Below are 10474 nucleotides of genomic sequence, written 5' to 3'. Positions count from 1 at the left end.
CTTGCGTGCTGTTGAAGCAACATTTTACTGATGACTTTTTGGTTTTCCATTTGTCTTTCATTCAGTTGATGTGGCACCCATTTTCCTTCCTTTAAAATCTTTCCCATTGCCTGTAAATGATCGGAAATTGTTTGCTGAGCAACGTTTAATCTTTCTGTAGGTTGTTTTTGAGTTTGCACGCATCTTCATCCAATAATGCTTGTAATTGTTGGTCTTCAAACTTTTTTGGTTGACCTGGACGTTCTTTGTCTTTCACATCAAAATCATCACTTTTAAAGAGTTTAAACCAGCGTTCACAAGTATCTTGAGATGGAGGATATTCACCATAAGCTTCCCGAAGTATACAATAACTTTCAGCAGCACTTTTCTTCAAAATAAAGTAATGAATTAAAACTCCCTGCAAATACTCTTTTTTGAAAAATGAAGTTTTGAAGCTTGCTGTCAATACAACAAAATAACATACATATCAAATTGCATATATATATCAACATATATGTAACTACATTTATTAAAAATAACACATGCCGAAACCGGTTTGGCTCAGTGGATAGAGCGCCGGCCTGTGGACTGAAAGGTCCCAGGTTCGATTCCGGTCAAGGGCATGTACCTGGGTTGCGGGCACATCCCCAGTGGGAGATGTGCAGGAGGCGGCTGATCGATGTTTCTCTCTCATCGATGTTTCTAACTCTCTATCTCTCTCCCTTCCTCTCTGTGAAAAATCAATAAAATATATTTTAAATTAAAAAAAAATAATAATAACACAACTGTTATTAATACCATGTTATCAGAATTATCCTCTTAAAATTATTTAAGTAATTATTTTAAATACAATGATTTATATTTATATTATTTTATATCTATACCAGTGGACTGGTACACAAAATTTGTGTACTGGTGGGGCGGGGGGGAGGGTGTCCCTTAGCCGAGCCTGCACCCTCTCCAATCTGGGACCCCTTGGGTTCCCAGCAGTCAGACATCCCTCGTGCAATCCAAGACCACTGGCTCCGAACCACTCACTTGCCCGCCTGCCTGCCTGAACACCATAACCACTCTGCCTGCTGGCCTGCTCGCCCCCAACTCCCTCCCCACTGCTGACCTGATTGTCCCCAACTGCCTCCCCCCTTATCAGCCTGATCACCTCCAACTCCGCCCCCCCCCCCTCGCTGACCTGCTCACCCCTAACTGCCTCTGCCTCAGCCCCACCACCATGGCTTTGTCTGGAAGGATAGCCTGAAGGTCCCCCGGAGGGTCTCCCAGTCTAATTAGCATGTTACCCTTTTATTAGTATAGATTTATATAGAGACCATTTTTATGTTAAACTCAAACACGGAGACCAGCCTTGAAAACTCCCTGAACAGACAAAACCAGTTGAGATGAAGGAAACTAACTTGCCCTGGTCACTTCTTGCTTCTGTCTCTTGAAATCATAAGCAAAACTTAAACTGTTCCCCATAATTGATATGAGGTAACCATTAACCCATCCCCTATTATTTAAGTAAAAAGTATTATAACCAATCACTGTTAAAAATATAGTCCACATGGTGTACTTAATAATCCCTGTGACAACTAATTTGTATGTTTTAGTACCTTCACCTTTTATACCCAACTTCCTAACTCCCCTCCTATCTGGAAACCCTCAGTTTGTTCTCTGTATTTATGAGTCTATTTGTGTTTTGTTAGTTTATATTGTTCCTTAGATTCTACATGTAAGTGAAATCATAAGGTAGATAACTCAAACATCTTAACACACTACCCCCCAAAAATCTAACAATTCAATTAAAAAAATGGTCAGAGGACCTAAATAGACATTTTTGTTTTCTAAAGAGGACATCCAGATGGTCAATAAACATATGAAAAGATGCTCAACATCATTAATCATCAGAGAGATGCAAATTAAAACCACAGTGAGAGAGCCTCACACCTGTCAGAATGGCTATAATCAATAAATAAACAAACAAAAAGTATTGACAAGGATTTTGCTGGGATTACAAATTGGTGCAGCCACTATGAAAAACAGTTTGGAGGTTCCTCCAAGAATAAAAATAATCTATCTTGGCAATTTTAAAATTTTTAACCTATATATTAACTAGGGTCATTATGCTGTACATTACTTTCCAATGGCTTATTTTATGACTGAAACTTTGTACCTTTTGATCCCCAGCACATATTTTACCTTCCAACCTCTGTATCTATGAGTTTTGTTGTTGTTTCTGTTTTAGATTCCACATATATATGAGATAAAATGGTATTATTCTTTCTCTATCTGACTTATTTCACCTAGCATAAGGCTTTTAAGGTCCATCCATGTTGACACAAATGTAGTGTCTCATTTTAAAAGAGTGAATAAAATATATCTATTTTACTGCTAATGTGTTTCTGTTGGAATAGTATTAATACTTTTTTAAATAGTTGGAATGTTCTGTGAACAGTTCCTAACTAACTGTAAAGAACCTAGATAGAATATAGTCATAGAGTGTTTCCCTGCTGAGCAAAGGTAAACTTTATTTGCCTCATTGATTTTTCTGTGAGATAAATATTTCTTATTAAACGAGCCAATTTTTAACATTTAGTCTTGAGATTTCATCTTTAAAAATACTTCATTTGAGCATTTTTCTTTTATATGCCTCTTGACCTTCTATATGTCACTAATCATCTGAGAGATGCAAATCAAAATAACAATGAGGTACCACCTCACACCTGTCAGAATGGCTATCATCAACAAATCAACAAAGGATAAATATTGTCAAGGATGTGGAGAAAAGTGAACCCTCATACACTACTATTGGGAATGCAGACTGGTGCAGCCACTGTGGAAAACAGTTAGAATTTCCTCAAAAAATTAAAAATGGAACTCCCATTTGACCCAGTCCTCCCAATTCTAGAAATATAGCCTAAGAAACCTGAAACACCAATCAGAAAGGATATACGCACCCCTATGTTTAAAGCAGTGCAATTTATAATAGCTAAGATTTGGAAGCAACCCAAGTGCTCATCAGTTGATGAGTAGATAAAAGAAAACACCTGGGCCCTAACCAGTTTGGCTCAGTGGATAGAGCGTCTGCCTGCGGTCAAGGGCATATACCTTGGTTGTGGGCACATCCCTACTGGGGGGTGTGCAGGAGGCATGTGATTGAGGTTTCTCTCTCATCGATGTTTCTAACTCTCTATCCCTCTCCCTTCCTCTCTGTGAAAAATCAATAAAATATATTTTAAAAAACCCACCTGTGGCACATCTACACAATGGAATATTACACAGTTGTAAAAAAAATAACTTGTACCATTTGCAACAACATGGATGGACCTAGAAAGCATTATGCTAAGCAAAATAAGCCAGTTGGGGAAAATAAGTATCACATGATCTCACTCATATGTGAAATATAATGAACAACATAAGCTGATGAATAAAAATAGATCCAGATACACAGAAGCATTGAACAGACTGTCAAACCTCAGAGCAAAGGCAAGCTAGGATGGATGGGTGGGAAGAGATCAACCAATGTACTTTTATGCATATATGCATAACCCATGGATAGAGGCAATATAGTGGTGAAGGCCTGGGGTGGGGAGCATGGGTGAACTGGGAGAGGCCAATGAGGTAAAAAGGGGACATATGTAATACTTTCAACAATAAAGATTTTTTTTTTCTTTCTCCATGACTTTACTTTTAAACATGAAGGGAAAATCATACAGGTATGCATGAAAAAAAGGCAGACATGAACACAGGTAAAAGTGGAGAAAATCTAACCAGAAAGTTTTAATGCCTGTCAGCTGTTGAACCTGAAGTTCTGAGTAAGACATGTTGCAGGGCTGAAAGGAATTAGTATTCCTCTCCTTCTTCCTCACCCTCTCCAATGTTAACCACACCAACTTCCCAACTTCCTCATAATCCTTCTCAAGGGCAGCCATGTCCTCACGGGCCTCAGAAAACTCTCCTTCCTCCATGCCCTCACCCACATACCAGTGGACAAAGCCACGCTTGGCATCAGGCCAAACTTGTGGTTCAGGTGAGCCCAGGACTCAGCAATAGCTGTGGAGTTGCTCAGCATGCACACAGCTCGCTGTACTTTGGCCAGGTCTCCACCAGGGCCCACAGTGGGAGGCTGGTAATTAATGCCAATTTTGAAGCCAGTGGGGTACCAGTCCACAAACTGGACGCTGTGCTTGGTCTTGATGGTGGCAATGGCAGCATTGACATCTTTGGGGACCAGGTCACCATGGTACAATAGACAACGAGCCATGTATTTACTATGGCAAGGGTCACATTTCACCATCTGGTTGGCTGGCTCAAAGCACGCATTGGTGATTTCTGCTACAGAAAGCTGTTCATGTAGGCTTTCTCAGCAGAGATGACAGGGGCATATGTGGCCAGAGGTAAGTGGATGAGGGGATAAGGCACCAGGTTGGTCTGGAATTCAGTCAGATCAACATTCAGGGCTCCATCAAACCTGAGGGATGCAGTGATGGAGACTACAATCTGGCTTATAAGGCGGTTAAGGTTAGTGTAGGTTGGGCGCTCAATATTGGGGTTTCTATGACACATGTCATAGATGGCCTTGTTGTCAACCATGAAGGCACAATCAGGTGCTCCAGGGTGGTGTGGGTGGTGAGGATGGAGTTGTAGGGCTCAGCTGCAGATGTGGAGACCTGGGGGCTGGGTAGATGGAGAACTCCAGCTTGGACTTCTTGCCATAATTGACAGAAAGACGTTCCATCAGCAGGGAGGTGAACCCAGAACCAGTTCCCCGACCAAAGCTGTGGAAAACCAAGGAGCCCTGAAGGCCTGTGCACTGGTCCACCAGTTTCCGAATTCAGTCCAGCTGAGGGCAGTGATCACCTTGCCAATGGTGTAGTGTCCACGGGCATAGTTATTGGCAGCATCTTCCTTGCCTGTGCTCAGCTGCTCAGGGTGGAAGAGCTGGTGGTAGGTACCAGTGCAAACTTCATCAATGACTGTGGGTTCCAGGTCTACAAACACTGCCTTGGTCACATGCTTGCCAGCGCCTGTCTCACTGAAGAAGGTGTTGAAGGAGTCATCTCCCCCATCAATGGCCTTGTCACTTGGCATCTGGCCATGGGGCTGGGTGCCGTGTTCCAGGCAGTAGAGCTCCCAGCAGGCATTGCCAATTTGAACACCAGCCTGGCCAACATGGATGGAGATGCACTCACGCATGGCTGAGGGTTTATAAGCACAGGAAACAGGAGTAGACACGGGGTCCTGGTTACTGTTCCCGACAAGCTTAGAGTCGAGGTAAGTAACGCACTTAACAATAAAGATTTACAATGGACATAAGACACTGGGGGATAGGGGAGGCTAGGGGACTGTCTAGGGCGGGGGCATAAAATGGACACATAAGTAATACCCTTTGTAATACTTTAAGCAATAAATAAAAAAAAAAAACAAAAAAAAAACAATAAAGATTTAAATAAATAAATAAATAAATAAATAAATAAATAAAATAGCAGCAACTAAAAATAATAAATAAAAATATTTCCTAATGGAATCTTTTTATACTCTTGAGTTTAAGTTATGCCTCATAGCGATGTTAAAAATGGAACTCCCATTTGACCCAGTGATCTCACTTCTAGGAATATATCCCAAGAAAACAGAAACACCTATCAGAAAGGATATATGCACCCCTATGTTCATAGCAGCACAATTCACCATAGCTAAGATCTGGAAACAGCCTAAGTGCCCATCAGCAGATAAATGGATTAGAAAACTGTTGTACATCTACACGATGGAATGCTATGCTGCTATAAAAACGAAGGAGTTCTTACCATTTGCAACAGCATGGATGGAACTGGAGAGCATTATGCTAAGTGAAATAAGCCAGTCAGAGAAAGATAAATATCACATGCTCTCACTCATTTATGGGTAAATAAGACCATTATAAATTGATGAACAAAAATAGATACAGAGGCAGAGCAACATCCAACAGACTGTCAAACTGCAGCAGAAAGGCCAGGGAGGGTTGTGGGGGTGGGTAAGAGATCAACCGAAGGACTTGTATGCATGCATATAAGCATAACCAATGGACACAAGACACTGAGGGGCATGGGAGGCTGGGGGAAGGTCAAGGGGAGAAAAAAAGGAGACATATGTAATACTCTTTATAATACTTTAAGCAATAAAACAATTAAAAAATAAAATAAAATAGCAACAACTAAAAATAATAAATAAAAATATTTCCTAACGGAATCTTTTACACTCATGAGTTTAAGTTATGCCTCATAGCGAAGTATTCTTTATAAACTCTGTACTAGTGAGCACCTTGCATACTTGCCAATTTAAAAGCATTTATGCAAATGTTATTTACAGTATCATGTTCAGGAGTGCAAAATGCACATCTATTTGTTCATTGCATATTGCCAACGAATAAGACACTTTTCAAAGATACTTTTTGACTTACAGACAAATGGAAGAATGCATATCCTGACATGCACTGCCCCTGAGACTCTCTGACTCTCCTTTTCAAGCTTTACTTGATTGAATTATAAATACTCAAACGTTCAATGTGCTACTGTCAGTGTCTATGCCCAGATGATCTGCTTTTAGGAACTTTATCCTTTGCTTGCACTAACGAAGAAGGAATTGATGCTGAAGGCCTTGACTACAAGACTAACTCCTGGGCAGCTGGAATATATACACTTGGGTATGTCATCTGTACAAATTATTAAACCCTAATATAAAGAAAGAATAGCATGAGAACAAGCTTTTCTATTTGGTCGGCTTACCTTGTAGATGTGGTTCGATGCATAGAATATACTAGTATTGCTGTGTTTCTAAGTTTGTTCTTTTTTTCAATCAGTACTGCGATGAGTGCTATTTACAAAGAATCCTTCTGAGTCACTGAGAATATATATTCTGTGAGTATATATTTTAAGACTAAAGATACAAGAAAATAAAATCTCAACAGTCTCAGGATGAACAGATTCCACTATATTCTCATGGTTGTTGATATCCTAATCCACTTCAGCATAGTTAGAAAAATTTATTATTAATTTTAACAGGGTTAAATACCATTAATTATTTTCTATTGCATTTATGTAAAAGGGACACCGTATCTAATTTAAGATCAAAAGCCAAATGGAACATAGTTTTAGCAATATTAAAACAAAGTATCTTAATTATTTTTAGGAAAGTTTTACATATATATGTGTGTGTGTAGGTGGGGGTGGGGTTATTCATACACTGAGTCTAGATAATGGCCATCTTAAATATCATATAGGTAATAACATATATTTTATAACTGAATTTTAAGTCAATGTAATAAAAGTTACATAAAAGTTTCATTATTAAGAAAAACAAGGGTTGTTTGAACACTAGCACGGCAATTCTGCAACAATAGATCTGACAACCCATTGGCTACTAAGTGACTAACAGGCAGGTAGCATATACAGCGTGGATACGCTGGACTGAGTGATGACTCATGTCCTGAGGAGAAGGGCAAGAGATCTCATCATGTTATCCAGAATGAACACAATTTAAATCATATGAATTCTTTATTTCTGCAAGTTTTCATTTAATATTTTTGAGCCACAGTTGAGCCAGGTTATTGAAATCATGGAAAGTGGAAATATGGTGAGGATGCTAGTGTATCAAGTTCCCATTTATCCCTGTTCCCAAACAATCACATTCTCCCCTCTTATTAACATCCAGTGGTACATTTGTTATAATCCATGAACACTGAAACATCATCACCCAAAGTAGAAAAGCTTTTGAAGCTGGAGAGGGGTAAGGAAATTCTGTGGAAATACTTAGGATAAATAAACAAAGTATATTGGCTGAATATAGTCTTTACTCATTTCTGTTATCAGCCTTGGACACTCAACTCTGCCCATATAAATTACATTCCAAGTGGGGCTAGAGAACAAGAAAATGGAAACATGCATGAGAGAGGGACTGAGGAGGAGTTTCAGATAGGCTTGCCATATATAATTCCAAAGCTCAGCTGACTTGTTTGTAGTATTAAGTAAAATAAGGGTTATTTGAGTAAAAGCAATAATATACAGCAACAGTACGTCTGGTAACTGAGATGACTATTAAGTGATTAACTGGTGGGTAGCATATACAGCATGGATATGCTGGAAAAGCAATGATTAATATCTGGCCACAAAGGGTGTGATAGTGCTAGATTTTCTCATGATACCCAATGGCATGCAATTTAAAACTTATTAGTGTTTTATTTCTGCAATTTTTCATTTAATATGTTCAGGCTGCAGTTGACTGTGCATAACTGAAAGTGTAGGTAAGGGGGACGGACTACTACATACAGAAATCTTTGTACATTGTCAGCCTTGTTCTCCTTTTCAAGGCAATAATTTATATGTAAGTAGCAAAAATGTGAGAAAAATAAGATGTCAGAAATTATTTTGCTTTCAAATACTTTTGTCTCAGTGAAATTGTAGGCTTTGATTTCAAGATGTAAATGTTTGAAAATGTAAGTATGACTTCCTTCTGTGAAAGCCAACATGTGTCTATTAACGTATGATAATTATATTAAAAGAGCAGAATGCTCAACTTGAAAAAAATAACTTTTACAATTGAGATACTTAGACTTATATTAATTAATTAATTTTCCAGTCACCCATTTTAGCCATGGCCTGTACTCCTTTTTTCCTCTCAGATTTTTTTTCATTAAAAAATGGGATATAACAAAATAAGAAAGCATAAATACAAAGCCGTATCATGATTGACTTTAAGGACATTATTATAGTTAAGATAAAACTTGAAAATTTTTGTTGTTATTAAAATTTATATAGTATCTTTTTATAGTTCCTTCCACTAGGGCATATATAACATCTATATCAAATTTGGATTGCTAATTACAAGACCAATTTAATCTCAAAATCTACAGTGAATCCTGGAAAGCCACATAAATAAATTCACTAATTGACTGAATATTAGAAACAAATATTAATCTTTTTTCTTTTGTGACATTATTTAGGAAGCAGGAAAAAAAGACAATGACAATCAATTACCATAATTAAATTTGTATTACTATACTACCCCTCATTAATTCTCTACTGATGTAAACATATTTTTAATTAGAAACATAATCTAACATTTAAAAGAAACTTCTCTTCAACAGAATGACATTTCCAAATATAACAAAAAGACACTACTCTAAGTAAATCTTCTTTGAAATATCTAGTTTTAATAACACATGGTTCAATCTTTTTCTTTTTTTCTTTTTCAAAGCTCTCTCAGGTAGAGGAGCTTAGAACTAGGTGTAGTAAAATGAAAGAACAAATAGAAAGTTCTGACTCTCAAGACTTTCATCCTTCAGGGTGGGAAAACAGTGTCTACAAACAAGACATGAAAGGACAGAACAGGACTGATAGCTGTGTCCTTAAACCCTCTTCCAATAAAAAGCCGCAGAGTGTATCAGTTACTCAGCCTGCCCTTATCTCGGCCAATGGGAAAGCGAGGGAAACTAGCCCAAGGCCAAGAGTATGCTAGCCACCCCCCCTGTCTTTGTGTAACCAGACCCAAGCTGCACCCTGCCCTTGCGTCACTAGCCCCCGGCCCTCACTCAACCAACTGGAATCGGCCAAATCAGTAGTCAGAGTGTGCCCCCACCCCCCGACCCCAAGCCCTATAAATTCTTTGTTCCCTTGGGACTTGGGGCTCTCTCTTGCATCCAGTAATGGAGGTGGGTGGGGGGCGGGGGGGGGGGGACCCAAGTCCTGGGCTTGAATAAAAGACTCTCTGCTTTTGCATCGGATTTGGTGCTCCCTGGTGGATCTTTGGGGGGTCTTGAAATCTAGGCATAACAGACACAGTGTAGATTGCTAGGGATATACTATTGACAAAACACAAAGAGGGCCTTGCTTTCAAGAAACAAAGATTAATAGTTGAAACTGTACTACATTTAGTATATTAGACAAATACATACTATGAAATGTTCTAAGTAAAATAATTGACAGCATATGGCATGGAAACTCAGAAGGTGAATATCTCATAAGAAAAGAAGAAACTGTAAAAGAAGTACCTTAAATAGTGCTATACTATTGTAATGCTTGCTGCACTGTTATTCAATACTGTAAAATGCATTATTTCACCAATTATTGAAAAATAATTATATGTGTTTTTTACATATATATATATATATATATATATATATATATATATATATATATTCATACTAGAGGCCCGTTGAAGGAAGATTACTGCAAGAATAGTGCTTCCAGCGGCTGGAGCGAAGAGGAGAAGGGAGCGAAACCCGCTGAGGCAGGCTTCGCTCCTGCTCCCAGCTGCTCCTGCTGGGATTCCCCTCCCTCTCCCAGCCATTGCGGGGGGGCGGGTTCTCCTCCCGCCTCCTGCCTCCGCAGTCTTGGCTTCTTTCCTGTCTCTGCCGCCTCTACTTTGCTCCCTTCTGTAGCACTTTGCTTCCATTTTGTCTTCAGTCTTCACTTCCAGCTGGTATATGCAAATTAACCACCATCTTTGTTGGCGGTTAATTTGCATATGG

The 10474-nt window shown here is 39.0% G+C and overlaps 1 pseudogene across 1 annotated transcript; it reads right to left on the bottom strand.

The window, feature by feature from the left end:
- Positions 1-3816: 3816 nt before the first annotated feature.
- Positions 3817-5169, bottom strand: LOC308512851 (tubulin alpha-1B chain-like; annotated as a pseudogene). The gene has a single exon. The product of its transcript is annotated as a tubulin alpha-1B chain-like (transcript).
- Between the last annotated feature and the right edge of the window lie 5305 nt (positions 5170-10474).

Source organism: Myotis nattereri, assembly GCF_964212035.1.
Source record: "Myotis nattereri genome assembly, chromosome: 1".
Taxonomy (NCBI): Eukaryota; Metazoa; Chordata; class Mammalia; order Chiroptera; family Vespertilionidae; genus Myotis; species Myotis nattereri.
The sequence above is the reverse complement of the archived record's forward strand: the minus strand, read 5'-3'. Positions and strand labels throughout refer to the sequence as shown.